Source organism: Lutra lutra, chromosome 10 (assembly GCF_902655055.1).
Source record: "Lutra lutra chromosome 10, mLutLut1.2, whole genome shotgun sequence".
Lineage (NCBI taxonomy): Eukaryota > Metazoa > Chordata > Mammalia > Carnivora > Mustelidae > Lutra > Lutra lutra.
In genome coordinates, this window is record NC_062287.1 from 101,640,018 (window position 1) to 101,656,300 (window position 16,283).

Genomic DNA, 16,283 nt, shown 5'->3' on the forward strand with positions numbered 1-16,283 from the left:
AGTGGCTGGTATTCAGCTGGGGCACCTTCCAGTGCAGGCGCACCTCCTTGCCCCTCACCCTCAGCCCCCAAAACCCAAGCCTCCTCCAGATAACCTCAGCTAGGACCCACCCTGGACCCCCAATCATCACTTTCTGGAAAGGGTCCACATACTCTTTCCAGTTCCTCACCCCTTCCTAAATTTTTATATGTGGATACACTCTGAGCCATTCATACAAAGGGTTCTAATTGCTGATGTGTTAAATGAACAAACGAACAAAACAAAACATAAACTTTTTGTCCTTTCAGGATCTGGGTTCATGCATTTCAAAATGTTTGTTTTTCCCAGCTAGGGTCTTGAATGAGGTTTCAAGAGCTTGTTTTGGAAGACAAGTGTAAGCAAACATCTTCTCTTTCATTTCAACTGAGTAGAAAAATATTACTCATTTTTTTTAAGATTTATGTATTTATTTTAAAGAGAGAGAAAGAGAGTGAGCACACGGGAGGGCAGAGAAAGGGGGAGAGAGAATCTTAGGCAGACTCCCCGCGGAGCGTGGAGCCCAACTTGTGGCTTAATCCCACGACCCAGGAGATCATGACCTGTGCTGAAACCAACCCTGAAAAATACTAAAACATCTTGAGGCAATGCCAAAACAAAACACAACAGACACACTGATACTGGGCCACATCCTGATCTTCCTGATTCCTCTGATTTCTGAATCCATAGATTCCTCATCTATGAAATTGGAATCAGGTTGCTGTAGGGATTGAAGATCAGACAAGGAAATCACCCAGTCAGTACACTGGCTAATTAATAAATAGCTGCTAAGAGTGCCTGCCTGGCTGGCTCAGTCGGAAGAGCCTGCAACTCTTGATCTGGGGGTCATGAATTCAAGCCCCATGTTGGTTGTAGGAATGACTGAAAAAAATAAATATGGTTTAACACATAGCAGCTATTGTTGTTCCCAAGAATGATTTAATGACTGAAAAGCAAAGAGGAAATCATGAAGTCGGCATTACAAAGGGCTCCTAACCTAGAATAGAAATAAATGAGGAAAAAAAAAACAAACCACCATATAATGGGTAAACTTGGTTGTTTGTTCCAGAAGATCTACCCCAGAGAACTGATCTCTAGGTAGCCCCCAAATACAGATCGGTGTCATCCGGGTGCCCTCCCCCACTTGGCCGGGCTTGTCCAAAGGAGGGAGGGCTAGTTGATTATATTCTGAGCTGCAGGAAGGAAATCTATTCACGAACCAGAGTGAACAGGGATGGGAAGGAGTTCTTCAGAGTATCTCCTAGTGCCTTCAAAACAGTTCTGCCAAGGGTGAGGGCCCCGACATAGTCCTGACTGATGAGGAGGCCTCCTTGTTCTGGGAAGACCTTCCTTTAACCAAGGGTGAATCCTAAAGGCTGCCCAGGAGGTGCCAGGGAGAGGGGCCAGCCAGCTCGACCCAGAACAGGGAGCATCAGGGCCAGCCCCGTGATAGAAATGGGAGCCCCGGGCCCCACCGCACTCAGCCCCAAGAGCCTCCCATGGCCCATCTGCACTCTGCTCAGCTCTAATTCGATGCTCATGAAGCAGCCGTGGATTGCTAACTCAGCTTCCCACAGAGACTTTGGTACAACTGAGGGCCCGGGGTACACAGACCACCTCTGAGTCTCCAGGGCTGGGGCCCTGGCTGGGGGATGCTGTCCACACCAAGGGCTGCCTCACCCCCTGAGAAGAGTAAGTAAAGCTAGGACCCAGGGTTCACTGAGCACTGACCCCCTGTGGGGCACTGTTCTAAGTGCCTTGTATTTAATCTCTCTCTGAATCTCACAATCCCATGGAAACTGGTGTTATTAGCATCCATGATCTAGGCAACTGAGGCCCAGAGGGATTAAGCAAGTCCCCCAACCTCACACCAGTAGTAAGTGGCAGCGCTGGGGTATGAACCCAGATGCTCTGACTGTGACCCATGCTCTTAACCAGTACCCCACCAGCCTCCCTGAGGGGAGTCCCCCCCCCCACAGCGCTTGATGGAGTATGAGCTCTGGAATTGGGTAGCTATGAGTAAGTATCAATTATTAGTAATAGGAATGGGAGCGGGTACCTCATTCATAAGGCATCATTGATTAAAACGAGAGAATCATTGCTTTCCACTCAGCAACAGGTCTGTGTCTCCCAGCCCTCCTCACCCAACCGCCCCACACATGCACAGGTACATTCAGGAGGGGTGAGGGTGGGGGGAGGAAATGGACCCAGGAGGAGAGCCCAGGGGTCCTATGTGAAAGCAACAGGATTTTTCAGACCTCCAGCTCCCCCAGGATCTAAAGAACGAGAAAAAGCTGGGGCCAATGGAATGCTCTAGTTATGGGGAAAGGCAAAGAGAGTCAGAGAGAAAACTGTAACAGTTTCCTTGGTGCTAAAGCCGTAGGGTGCAGGGACATAGACATCCACTGGGAGAAGAGGGGAGAACCGGAGACAAGTGGGATCCAAGTATGTGATGGAAGCTCCAGTGCTCCCTGTGCCCCTCCCCCCCTCCTCCCTACATCAGCGAGAACCAAACTCGTGGGGAGACTAGGAAGGCCCATCAGAATCTACAGACAGAACACTGGACAGAGAAGCAGGAGACCTGGGGTCGGAGCACCTGAACCAGCCGGATCACAGAGCTGGGGCTCAGGCAGGGCCTGGAAGTGAGCCGGGAATCGCGGGGGGGCAGGGGGGGTGGTGGTCGCAGGGGGCCTCCTGACCCTTCCCTCCCTCTTCCCATACAGGAGAGGGCAGACAAGTCCTAGAAGGTAAGCATGACCCTGGGAGTTTCTGCTTGGGTGCTGCAAGGGCCTGAGAGTGACTCAGAAACCACGGATGTTCTCAAGGCTGATGGGTTCGTATAGATTGGACAAGCAGCTTTCTCCGTGGGCTACGAAACCACAGGATGGGCTGTGACCACTCTCCAGGAAAGAGCCATACACTGCAAAGGGCTTTCTGCCCTCTGAGTCTTAACGCAAATACAGACTCGACTCCCTTTGATACAAAATTGCCTCTGGGGATACAGCAGGCCTCCACAGTGACCCTTTTCCTAGAATTCCCCTCAATGAACACATCGCTTTGGTTATTAATCCTGGCAACAGTAATGACAGCCATTTTCAGAGGGCTGCTTATGGGCCAGGAGTTGTGTTAAGAATGGTATGTGTAGTGGGGGGATGGGACATTGGGCAAGCCTGGTGGTGGGTATTATGGAGGGCACGTATTGCATGGAGCACTGGGTGTGGTGTATAAACAATGAATTCTGTTACACTGAAAAGAAATTTAAAAATAAAAAAAATTAAAAATAAAAAAATTTTAAAAATTAAAAATAAATTTTAAAAAAAGAATGGTATGTGTAATATGTAATCATTTCATCCTTGCAGCAACCCTATCATTTTGCCCACTTGAGAAATAAGGACTCTGAGGCCTAGGGAGATAAAGTAACTTGTCCACATCACACAGCCAGTAAGTGGGAGAGACAGACTCCGAACTCAGGTTGGCAGGCCCCAGAGCCTGTGTTTTAACCACATTTTGATGCTATAGTGGCTTTCTTCCTGTGCCAACATCACCCTCTTCCAGGAAGCCCTCCTTGATGCTTCCTTCCTCCACACAAAAGTCCTCTCTCTGTTCTCTTCAGTCTCACAACATACCTTTTTGTACTATTCATTGGATATCTCTCTTGTATTACTTTGGAGGTATTTCTTTCCCAGTCTCTCCCTGAGAGTTCAGTTGCTGTGATTAGGTGTTGGGGGGGGGGGGGGGGATGACCTACACTAAACAGACTCACAAGAGATGGATTGATAAACCTGGAATGCAGTGTATTAATTGACACTGAGAAATGAAACCGCCCAGCAGACGGGAATCCTGAGGCTGACTGGTCAGCACAATCTCTTTCAGGAAGGATAGACTTTTGGGAAAGGAAATCAATACCTGAAGGTTCTTTGTTCGGTACAAAGTCAGAGTGAAGGGAGTTGATGGATTGACACTTAGGTAAAGCCTGACACACGCATCTAAGCTTCCTACCTGCCAAGGGGTCATAATATCCAAGGCAAGGAGCCCTACAAGTGTCCTCTTGTCTGGAGAGTGCTGGATTTTTCTGGATCCTAGGAAAAGCCTACCTTTCTGGCTCCATTTATCATGACTGTGCCTACCTTTTATGCTAGCTTGTTTGTTTAGAAGATTTCTGCATACTTGAGAAAACCGAGCCGGAACTTCCCGTTGAGACCCACTGAAGAGGAAGAATCAGAACCACACTGGCCCTTGGCAGAGCCCTGAGCTCCGTGTCGTGAGTTCTTCTTCACTCGGCTTTGCAACAGAGGGACAACCGAAGGCAAAAAAGCATGGAAGCCAGACAGCCTGGGTCTGAATCCCGGCACGTCGGTTTCTCCCTCTCAAGGCTGGAGATAATAATAGCCCCGGCCTCATCATTTGTCAAGAGAGCACTACAAGTTAGTACACGTAAAGTGCTTAGAACCGTGTCTGGCATCTGGTAAGCACTCGATACTTGTTAGCGATGCTTAATAATTCATTTTATAGATGAAAACACCGAAGCCCAGAGAGAGAAAAGGTCAACTAAAATCATACAGCCAGTAAGTGACGAAGCGATCATTCAAAGCAAACAGGCTCCTTTTGAGTGCCAAGGTTTTGCCCCAAGTCGGTTTCTTATCCTTCATCCTGCAAAAGGATCTCAAGAGGTGCTGGTTAAACACGCAGATACCCACCCACCAGCACGGGCCACATTGAGAAGGATGAAACTAGCAAGGTCTGGCGAGGACCTGGAGCAACCTGGGAGGTAAGTAGGAACCATCCCTTTGGAAATAGGTTCGGCAGTTTCTAATGGAGGGAGAACCCACTGATGGAATCCGCCAGGGTCAGCCAGGGGAGAGAGCGTGTGTGGTTTGTCACGGGGAGGTGGCCTTACTCAGCGAGGCAGCTGGTTCAGCACTCTTGCAGAACTGTTGTCTCTGCTTCTCAAGTTGGAGCTTGAACGCCTTGCTCAGGCAGCCGAGAACAGAAGGAGAGGGAGATCAAGGAACAGGCTGGAGCCCCTATCAGCTCTAACTGGAACCCCACAAGGATGGACCGAATCCCAGAAGCTCATGCCAGGTTTTGTTGCCTCTGTCACTGAGGACGGGGCTGTTCTGCAGGAGCCAGAATCCTTCACCGCCAGCTAAACACGGACGCACCAGGCTCCTTCCCCCACTCAGGAGGAGGAAACAGCTGCTCCTTCCTGCCCACGAAGTGTGTCAGCCGATCAGCCACAACATGTGTGAGCTACAGAATGGCTTCCCTTCACCCGCCAAATCCCCTTAGGAATCCCCCTCGTGTCTCCCCTAGCCAGAAACACATACAGAAGGGAATTTGGTGTAGCCACCACACCTACCCAGTATCAGGCAATCCCACCCTGAATATTTACCCAAGAGAAATGAGTGCATATGTTTCCCAAAAGACATGTTCACAGCAGCTTTCTTCACAATAGCCCCAAACTGGAAACAACTCCATGCCCACTGATAGGAATATGCATAAATACATTGCCCTCAATTTGCACAATGGATACCGCTTTGCAATAAATGGAACAAACTATTGGTACGCACCACACAGATGAATTTCACAGACGTGATGTGGAGAAGAAGAAACCGGACACGAAAGGATGTTATATGATGTACAATTCTATTTGTGTGAAGTCCAAGGACAGGTAAAACCAATTGGTAGTGACAAAAACCAGCGTGGTGGCTGATTCGTGCCAGGAGGGGAGAGGCCGGTGAATCACCATCAGCACCGGACGGAGCCCTCGGGGTCCCTGGGAGCGTCCTGTGTCTGGATCTAGGAGGTCATTCTACAGTTCTCTTTCTACATGAAAATTCACTGGGCTACACACTTAGGTTGTGTGCCCTTTACTGAATTACGATATTCCTTCATTTCAAAGGCAATGCGGATTCCTGGCCCCGCCCCTAGAGATACCTGCCGGTTCTAATGCCTGTCAAGGACCACTCCTGGGAAAATGGCTCAGAGCCTCATGTCTTCCGTTTGCTCCCCATTCTATACCCAGTCATCTCTGAATTCATCCCCAAACCAGCTTTTCCAAGGACAGAGAACATCCATCTTTGATCCTACTTCTCTGGGATTTGAAAAAGCAATTCCTGTTCAAAAAGTCACCCCAGGTGCTGGGCTTAATCAAACAAAGTCCCTCTGAGAAAGGGCATCGGGAGGCATGTTAACAATCTCTGGGAGTTGAATTGCTCTTGGTTTCCAGATGCCAAGTGGATTAATGGTTTCCCACTTATCTGGACCATTCCTTTGGGAAGTGCCAGGTATGGGCACTTCCTCCTTTTCACACATTCCCACATCAGGAACATGGGAACACCATTCTACCACCCTCTCCCAGCAAGAACGGGCCCAGCACAGCTGCCTCCATCTTGAGAAGCTGAGTCCTTTAAGGACTGGAGGTCCTCTCTCCTCAATGGGGAGGCATTCCCCCTGGAGAAGCTCTTGAAGGTCAGAAGAGTCCTGGACACAAACGGCCCGAGCTTCTGCACACCTCAAAATGAGGATAATTCCCTTTCTTTCCATTTTAAACCCAGCCGTACTGTAGAACAGATGGCACCCATGTACACCCAGGTGCCTGGGTCCCCTTCGAGCCTCAGAGCACGTGGGTCATGCGATGCTGCATCTTGACGGAGGAAGGGAAGAGACAGAATAATCCCGTGGATTTTCACCGTTCTCTCCAGCTGGCCAAACTAAGCACTTCCCCAAGCCCTCCCTGAGCTGCAAGGGGTGCTGCTGAAGCCCTCTGGGAAGGTTTGGTTTCAGAGTCCCCTGGGGAGAAGCCCATCCCTCCCAGAGGTAAGCACAGGGATGTCACCGGCTGCCCGTCAGCGCACACCCGATAGATAACTGGGCTCAGGGGAAGTGATACCAAAGTGACAAATTAAGCAGTTATGCTCCAGCCCAGCCCCTGAGCCAGCGAGAGAGGCAGCGGTGACTCCACTTTTCAGTCAGAGGCCTGAGGCTTCTAGAAGAGCAGACATAGGCTAAGTGTCCTTTCTGTGCCATGTCACCCTGCCACCAGATGACAAGTCAGCTGGAGAATCTGCCTTCCATCTACCAAAGCCAGGCAGCCGGAGAGCAGCCTTCCCCCGCTGTGACTGGGGCTCCTTGTAGCTGACCTGCCTCAGCCCGCCTGTAAGCCTTATTAATGAGCCAAAGGAAGGCCTGAAGTCAAACTGGGAAACAAAGAGATCCAAAGCAAGTAAGGGGATTGGAGGGATGTTGACAAATGGGGCTCTGAGAAGCAGGACTGGCAGACTGAGCCTCTCAGAAAGGACAGCAGGAGTGAACTGATACACCCGCTGAGCTCTGCACATGGCTCAGTTTACACCTGGTCGTGCTGATGGACTGGGTCTGTGGAGGGTCTGGATAGCTCAGGCTCTGGGCTCAGAGGGGATGAACAACTGTAGGCTATCCGCCTATAGTTCCCTGGGACCCAGGACCGGAAGGGTGAAGGGTGAAGGGCTGCAATTAACCCCAACCCATCAACTCGGAGCCAGGACTGAGGCTGCCTCACCCCTGCAGAGTGTGTCCAGGGAGGCTGGACCCTGACCCCGAGGCAAGACTGGGGGTGCCCAGGACCACTCCTGGGAGCACTGGCTTAACAATGCTTTCTGGAAAGACATAGTCAGGAGGCTATGTATGCCCTGAGACATTTATCCTGATTCTTCAAGAGAGGGGACTCCAGGAAAAGGAAAGAACGGTACTGTCTTGGGACTTTTGCTAAAGAGCTTCAGTATCAGCAAGAAGAGAGCTGTTCCTCTCTCAGCCCTGACAGGGGATCTGCCCTGGTGGGAAGAGGCGGCCAGAACCAGCAGGAGAGCAAGCACCAATGGGTGTGAGACAGGATATCCTCTCAGAGGAGCTGCTGAGCCCAGGGAGTCAAAGGTCGCTGTGATCTCTGCCCCAGCCTGGGATGCCCGCCCCTCTGCCAGGAGCCTCCCTCCGATTGTGACACAATCTCCACCCCCACGGTGGTGGCCCTGACCGGGACCATGACTGTGACCTTGACAGTGAATGAGTGACTCCTCTCGTAGCCCCCTCCTCCACCAGAAAAGGGGAATGACATCACACTGTGCCTCCTCCCAGAATAGCAGGAGATTTCGGAGCCCTTATTCTGAGTCTGCATAGCACTGTCCCCTGTGCCCTCTGCCATCGACAGGGCGGGCAGAGTGAGTGAGGGCCTCCAGGTGGGAATGGCTTTAGGGCTGAGATGCCGGGGTGCGGGGTGTGTGGAGGACTGAAAGGCGGCCCAAGCAGGGGGAGCGCCCGGTACTAGTTACCCAGTACCCCTCAGGCAGGCTGCCTGGGGCTCCCTGGGAAGAATTGTCACTCTCCATTTATTCAAGTGATCTGAAACTTTGAACAGGCCACACGGCTTGGCTCCTTCGGGGCCTGGCTCCTCCTCAAGGGCACCAGGCCCTCTATGCCACCACCCCTCTCCCCCGCCCCTGGATCCCACAAGAGGCCCCTTGCTTTGCCCCTTCCTGCCTTATCCCTCGCCAACTCCTACTCATCCTTCAGAGCGAGCCTCCTGTATAACTTCCTGAGCCCCAGGACAACGCACTGTGGCCGGTACTCTTTCACCGAAATGCTCCTTGCTTGTAATTACATGTTTGTATTTGGGATGACTTGATTTCTGAGTTCTCCCCCTACTGCTCAAGTGTGTAAACATTCGCCAGCACACAACGGGGTGGGGTTGGGGTGGGGGACGGGTAGGGCTGTAGTCACTCAACAGCCATTTATGGGTCCAAGGCCACAAGACAAAACTCCCTGTTCTCACGGAGTTTACATTCTAGTAAAAAGAGATAGCCAATAAGTAATAAACCCAGGGGCGCCTGAGTGGCTCAGTCATTAAGCGTCTACCTTCCGCTCAGGTCATGATCCCGGGGTCCTGGGATCGAGCTCCGTGTGTTGGACTCTCTGGTCAGCAGGGAGTCTGCTTCTCCCTCTCCCTCTACTGTTCCCACTGCTTGTGCTCTCTTGATCTCTCTGTCAAATAAATAAAATCTTTTAAAAAATAAAATAAAGTTAATAAATAGATAACTTAAAAAGCATGTTGGCAAGTTAGGAGTACTGTGGAAAGAAAGAAAAAGGAGAGCAGACTGGTGAGCGCATGAGGCACAGGATTAAGCGTTGGGGGTGGGGTGCGGGGTGAGGCTCACAGAGAAGGAGCACACCCAGAGCCTTAGAGAAAGGAAGGACTTGGCAGCAAGGGGCTGCTGATCACTGCCCCATCTTCAGCCCCTGGCCCCATGCTTGGCTCCCAGTCGTCATTTGAGAAATTACTGACAGGAGAATAAATGGGTGAATGGGTAAGCCAGTTTTTGTTTAGCTATGTTTAATGTCCAGCCAAGACACAGTTATCTGGCCCTAGGGGACTGTGGTGGTCCTTAGGGTTGACCCCTCCCCCCAGATCTCTTCCCCTCCCACTGCTCAGCCGCCATGTGACTCAGGGTCTGATCTTGGCCCGCAGGGCTGCCCTGATGAGTCCAAGAGACTGGAGGTATAAGGAATTTCACTCAACCAAGCTTCGGTGGAGTTTTCCAAAAACTCAACACAGGCCCTTTCTTCCACCCCCACTGTGTGCCGCCCGGACCCCTCACCAGACACCTTTTCCCTTTTTGCCAAGGTCATGGAGGAGTCTCCCCAGTTTCGTATCCTCTGTGTACCGCCCAGCATAGGCTCCTTGACCCTCAGGACAACCCTGCGATGTATGTATCACCTCCATTTTAGGAACAAAGAATCAAGTGCTGCAGAAGTGAAGGAATTCGAGCTCAGTGTAGCTGTTGAAATACATCTCGTCCAAAAACTTACCTCTGAAGCTGTGACCGGCTGCTGGTCACAGAAGGGAGAGGATGGAACCTTCCCCTGAAGGGAGATGGAGAGAGGGTCCTGAGGTCCCCCATGGGCTGTGGAAGAGGCCACAGGCCCCAGCGTCTCAGTCCCTCCCACCCGGGCCCTCGAGGGCCTGCTCTCCCTCCACGGGCAGCCTGGCCTCTTCTCATTTCTTAGGTGGGTCCTGCCTCAGGCAGGAAATTCCTCTTTTTTTAATTTTAAATTCTAAATTATTAAAGAGGTAATATATGGCCCAGGGTTTTAAGAAACAAACAGCACAAAAGGTTACGTAGTAGAAAGTAAGTCTGCCATCATCTGGGGGCGGGCTGGCTGCGGTGGGTATGCAGGTGGGGACATCTCCATTACTCACGTGCACAGATTCCTCTGATGACCCTGGGAGGCCAGCCCGGTCCTCTGGCTGGATGCTGCTGCAAAACCAGCCCTTCCATCTCACCTCCCGCAGAGTCTCTCTGATACAGAATTCTAGGCTGCTTCTGTTACCTGTTTTGTTTATGTCCTTCCAGAGGTAGCCTCTGTCTGCCTGTGTGTGTATAATTAGATACATTTCATCCCACAGGGTTTGACACATTGTTCTGCCCTTCGCCTTGCTGTAACTTAGTATCTCTGCTAGGTTATTGTTCCTCATAAGAACACACACACTTCCTTCATTCTTTTTTTCTTTTAAGCGGACTCCATATCCAACGTGGGGCTTGAACTCACAATCCTGAGATCAAGAGTCCCAAGTTCTACTGGCTGAGCTAGCCAGGGGCCCCTTCATTCTTTTTGATGACCGCTTATGGATGTACTGAAAGGTATGTACCTAGGGGCTTCTGGGTGGCTCAGTCACTTAGGTGTCCAACTCTCGTTTTTGGCTCAGGTCACCATCTCAGGGTTGTGAGATCAAGCCCCACATTGGGCTCAGTGCTCAGTGTGGAGTCTGCTTGAGATTCACCTTCCTTTTTCCTTTCACTGCTCTTTCCACTACTTGCATTCTCTCTATCTTTAAAAAAAAAAAAAAGTAAATTTGGGGGCCAACAATCCTATTCATTTTCAATTTTTTTAAAATATTTTACTTATTTATTTGACACAGAGAAAGAGAGAATGAGGAGAAGCGGGGGGAGTGGCAGAGGAAGAGGGAGAAGCAGACTCCCCGCTGAGCAAGGAGCCTGATGTAGGGCTCAATCCCAGGACCCTGGGATCATGACCTGAGCAGACACCCAACTGACTGAGCCACCCAGGCACCCCTCACTTTAACAGCTGCTGTCAAACTGTCTTCCAAAATGGTCAGACCAATCAACAGTCCCTCCCTTAGTGAATGAATGCCTCTTGTTCCCACCCTGGAGAGGCAAGAAATGCATAGGCCCGCTTTGGAGAGCATGGAGGAGGGAGGACTGGCCTGTCTTATTACCCTCATCATTCACAACATTGAGGATCAGAGTGGCAAGAGGAAGGACTTTGGGGTCAAACAGTACAAGACTTGAGTCTAGGCTCTATTACTTACCTGCTGTGTGTTTCAGGTAAATGCCTTACCCCATGGACCACAGTTTGCCAACATATGAAGTAGGAATTAAAAATCAGGGGCACCTGGATGGCTCAATTGATTAAGTGTCCAACTCTTGATTTCAGCTTAGGTCATGATCTCAGGGTCATGAGGTTGAGCCCCACGTCTGGCTCTGTGCTGGGCATGGAGCCTGCTTAAGACTCTCTCTCCCTCTCCCTCTGCCCTGCCCCCTACTTGCATGCTCTCTCTCTCTTTAAAAAAAAAAAAAAAAAAGGTTAAAATTAAAAAAATAAATTAAAAATCATATGAATTTCACAGAGTCATTACAGAGTCAATAATAGGGGCACCTGGGTGGCTTAGTTGGTTAAGCATCTGCCTTTGGCTCAGGTCATGATCCCGGGATCAAGTCCCACTTTTGGGCTCCGAGCTCAGCAGGAGTCTCCCTCTCCCTCTCCCTCTGCCTGCGGTTTCACCTGCTTGTTCACGCGTGCTCTCTCTGTGTGTCAAATAAATATATAAAATCTTTAAAAAAAAAAAAAGGGGAGTCAAGTTAAATCAGTTCTGGAGATCTGCTGTACAACATAGTGTCTATAGATAATATCACTGCACTACACCTTTAGAAATTTAAGAAGGTAAGTCTCATGTTGAATGCCCTTATCACAATAGAATGAGAAGAATTGGTTAATGTAGACACTTTGACCCCAAGATGGAAAAAAAGTGAGAGTCGATAGAAATTCCATATACATAAAGCTTCCTGTATAGCGCCTGGCACACAGTGGGAGCTTAAAAAATGAGATTTAATTTTTTTAAAGGTTTTATTTATTCGACAGAGACACAGCGAGAGAGGGAACAGAAGCAGGGGGAGTGGGAGAGGGAGGAGCAGGCTTCCTGCTGGGCAGGGAGCCTGAATGCAGGGCTTGATCCCATGACCCTGGGATCACAACCCAAGCCAAAGGCAGACGCTAAATGACGGAGCAACCCAGGAGCCCTGATAATTAATTTTTGTAGTAGGCAGATTTCTGAATCTGAGTGTCCTCTTTGTCCACTAAGGGCTTTGATCTGCATTCGGCTCCTGCAAGCCCCAGAGAAACACTGAACACAGGAGCAGGGAGGGGCATAGGGTCCGTCACAAGGCACCCGGCTAGGAGGGGTCAGGGGAGTCTGGAGATGCCATCTGGCTGGGACTGGTTCAGGTCTCGAGAAGGTGGTAGCTGATAGGGCAGGTGGTGTGGAGGAAGAAAAACGGACCGGGAGGTTGAGTTAGACTGTGGCATAAGCTAATTCAGTTTCTCCTAAAGTGGGGAGGGGTATACAAGATGATCTTCAGGGAATTTTTAAACTATTAATTCTTTTTTATTTTATTGTACATTGAAAAATATAACCAACACATTTAACAGATGATTCCACGGGGACTCTTACTTAGGATAATGCTAGAGTAGGCGTTTGAATGTTTAAAAAGTGAGTTGATTTAAATTTAAATTTAAAGATTAAGTAAATCACAGTACATGATGTGTGGGCCACCGTTAGCCCCCAAATCATCACAGTGATATATTAATGACTGAAGTTCTTGAAACACTGACACACAAAGCCAGTGATGGGATTTAGCACAAGTTCTGGAAGCAGACAGCCAGCAGTTCAAGCCCTGCTCTGCTATTTACCCTATAGGCACCTGGGCTAACCACCCCCTACCCCCTGGGGGGGTGTCAGATTCCTTATCTGCAAAATGGAGATATGTTAGTTTTTACACACAGGGTCGTCAGTGAAGATTCAATGAAACTGCGTACATGACTCACCTCACAGCTTGAAATGCAGTAAACACCTAACAAATGGGGTCACTGTCATTATTAAACACCTAATCAAAGTGATCATTCTGATTATTACAGCGAATGTAGGCTAGAGAGCTTTAACTTTATTTTATAAGCAATAATAGAGGTTTTGTTTTTATAGAATTCATCCTGTTGTGAAAATAATATTTCAACATTCACAAAGAAGATGCTTAAACAAAAAGGAAAACCACTCATCCTCCCAGCCTTAAATAATTTTCATTTTTGCATATTCTCTTCCAGACTTTGTCAACATGAATACTTACTGTTCATGGTTGCAATCACAGTGTTCATGCAAATTTCATATCCTGTTTTTTCTCAATAAACATGATGTTATACACATTTTCCATGCTTCTGCATATTCTCTATAATTATCATTTTTGTGGCTGCATAATATTGCATTGACTGGATGAACTATGATTTTCTTAACCATCTCCCTGCCTGAAAAAGTGTGGGAGGATAAGGCCAGTCGCATGCCAGGAGCTTTCTTCATCTATTGAACTAAGCCCTTAAGATCAGCTCCCAGAAGTGAGATTAATGGGTCAAAAGGTAATAATATTTTTGAGGCTCTTGCTACATTTTACTAGATTGTTTTGCAGAGTTTTGCATGCTGCTTCCAAAGATGTTGGAACACAGACTTCATCCAACCTTGCCAGCACTGGGTGATGGTGTTTACGAATTCTGCCTATTGAATAAGTATAAATCGCTATCCCAAGACTGCCTTCATTTCCATCTCTTTGATCATGAACAGGTTGAACTATTTTTCCGAGTATTTGTTTACTCTGCTTATCCTCTTGGGTGAAGTAGCTGTCCCCATCCTTCACCTGTTTATCTGTTGAAGTCTTAAGGCTTTTCTTATTCATTTGAGTGCTTCGGGATTCAGAGACATGAATCATTGGCTGGCCAGATTTGGCCACGGGCGGCTTCTGAGCAGCAGGTCATAGGATCACCTTGGGGGATTAACATTGAGATTAACTGAGGTGAGTGGGCTGAGAGACAGAGAAGTCTGTTAGCAGGCTACTGCAGAAGCCCAAACTGGGCCGTGGTGGTGGGAATAGGCAGTAGGGGTCCATGTCCCCTATAGTAGGACTTGTGGCTCTCTGCCCTGCCTCCCGCTATGCCCTTCACCCACACACACTCTCCCTTGCCGATTCAGTGGTTTCAGCCCACAGAATTTAAGGAGAAGGGAATTGTTCTGTCCTGTCCATTCATGATATAAATGAGAAAAGTGTTGCCCATAGAGAATCACAGAGGGAAGTCATGCCATAAGCTTCCTTTCTCCTCTGGTGTTCCTGGAGTGAGGGGAGGGGTTGGAGAATCAGTGCAAGGGTGGAGGCAGGTCAACATGGGAGCCTTTCAACCCCAAATCTGAATTCCCAGACTCACAGAGTCTAAGGCAACTCATCTAATACCAGGCGGGGCTTCCCAATGCTTCCTAAAGCCCACTCTCTGTCCCAGACTTGCTCCCTCTGCTGGACACCAACTGGACCAACACCACCTTGCGCCATGCTTATTTCTAAGACCTGGGTCTGGTAGGTCAGCACAATCTGCCGAGTGCCTGCACTGAGTCAAGGCTGTGCCAGGTGCATGAAATAAAGTCAAAGAAAATGTGGACCCTGCACTCAGCAAGTCGCAGTCTAGTGTGGAAGGGAGGCTTTCGTCACCAGGAGGGAATCTGGCATCTGGCAGACACCAGGGGAACCAAGTTTCTAACCGACAGGCCTTCAGGGAGCCAAAATGAGGACTGTTGGTCAAGCCTGGCGTGGAGCTTTGTGAAACAAGGAAAGAGTCACACAGACTTGGATTTAGAGTTTGGTTCCACAACTTCCTAGTCATGTTGGCTATGATGAAGTCCCATGACATCTCACCATGGCTGCCCCTGAATCTGACATTTGCAATGTTAGATGGAAGCACAGGCGCTATAAGCTGGGAGGCTTCTCCTCACCCCACCCGTCCATGCCAGGCAACTCCTGTCTTTCCACACCAGCATTGTTCCTTTGCATCCTTCAAAGGAACCTGACATTGGAAAAACTAGGTTCAAATTTAGAATGATCTAACTCCACGGAGTTCTATACAGAAACACAGCCACGTTCTCTTGTCTTCCCAAACACAGCTCCATCCCAAGCATGGGGCCTCATGTATATCCTACGTGGGACTATCCTACCCACATGTCCAAGCTCCGACCACCCCTCACAAACAGCTGCACTTTGGCCATCCTTTGGTTAGGGGTGACCACACTGGCAAAAAGGTAGATGGGAGAAGATGCCCCCAGAGGCCCTGGCAGTGGACTAGGGCCATTTGAGAAGGGAGTCCAGAACTCTGGATAGCCACAGTATGGTCTAGAAGGGGAATGCAGGCTCCCAGAGGGCATAACCCCTTGGTTGCAGGAACTTCATGCCCCAAGGAGGGATGCTGTTTGGAGGAGGTTGCAAACAAAAAACACTCTATTTTTTTTCTTCCAGAATCCTCTAAAGCATGGGACCCAGGGCAAGAAGGATATAAGAGTAATATTACCTCTCTGAGTAATCTCCATCTGTAAAAAGGGGATATTAATAGGCCCTCCCCCATAAAGCTGCTCGGAATGTTAAATGAGCCAATACCCATAAGTTCATGACATGAAATAGTTCACAAATGCCAGTAACCATTATAAATAATATAAATGGACAGAGACCCTAGAAACCAAGCACAGGAGGAGAAAACAAGTTCTGACATCCCTGCCCTTTAAACTACTTTGGTTTCTGTCTTTTTCCTTTTTGGAAAGCAGCCCTGTCCCCTGTCCCCATTAGGGGGGTAGAGTAGGACTTGGACTTCAGTGTGGGAGGGTTCTGGGTGAAAAGTACAGCCTCTCCTTCTCTGCCACCCCTCCCCCACCACTGCCAGCAGGCCCTGAAAGGCTCAGGGAGCTCTGGAAGTCCCTAGAAGTTCTGACCGGCCCCTGGGGCCTCTCATCACACCCCCAGAGCTGGGAAGTGGGGGAGCAGCATGGAAAGGAATCTGGTTGAGGGCTGCATTTCAGTAGCCTCTGATTCTAGAGTCACCACGGAGAAACGAGGACGGCACAAAAGCATGGCTCTGCGGGACCT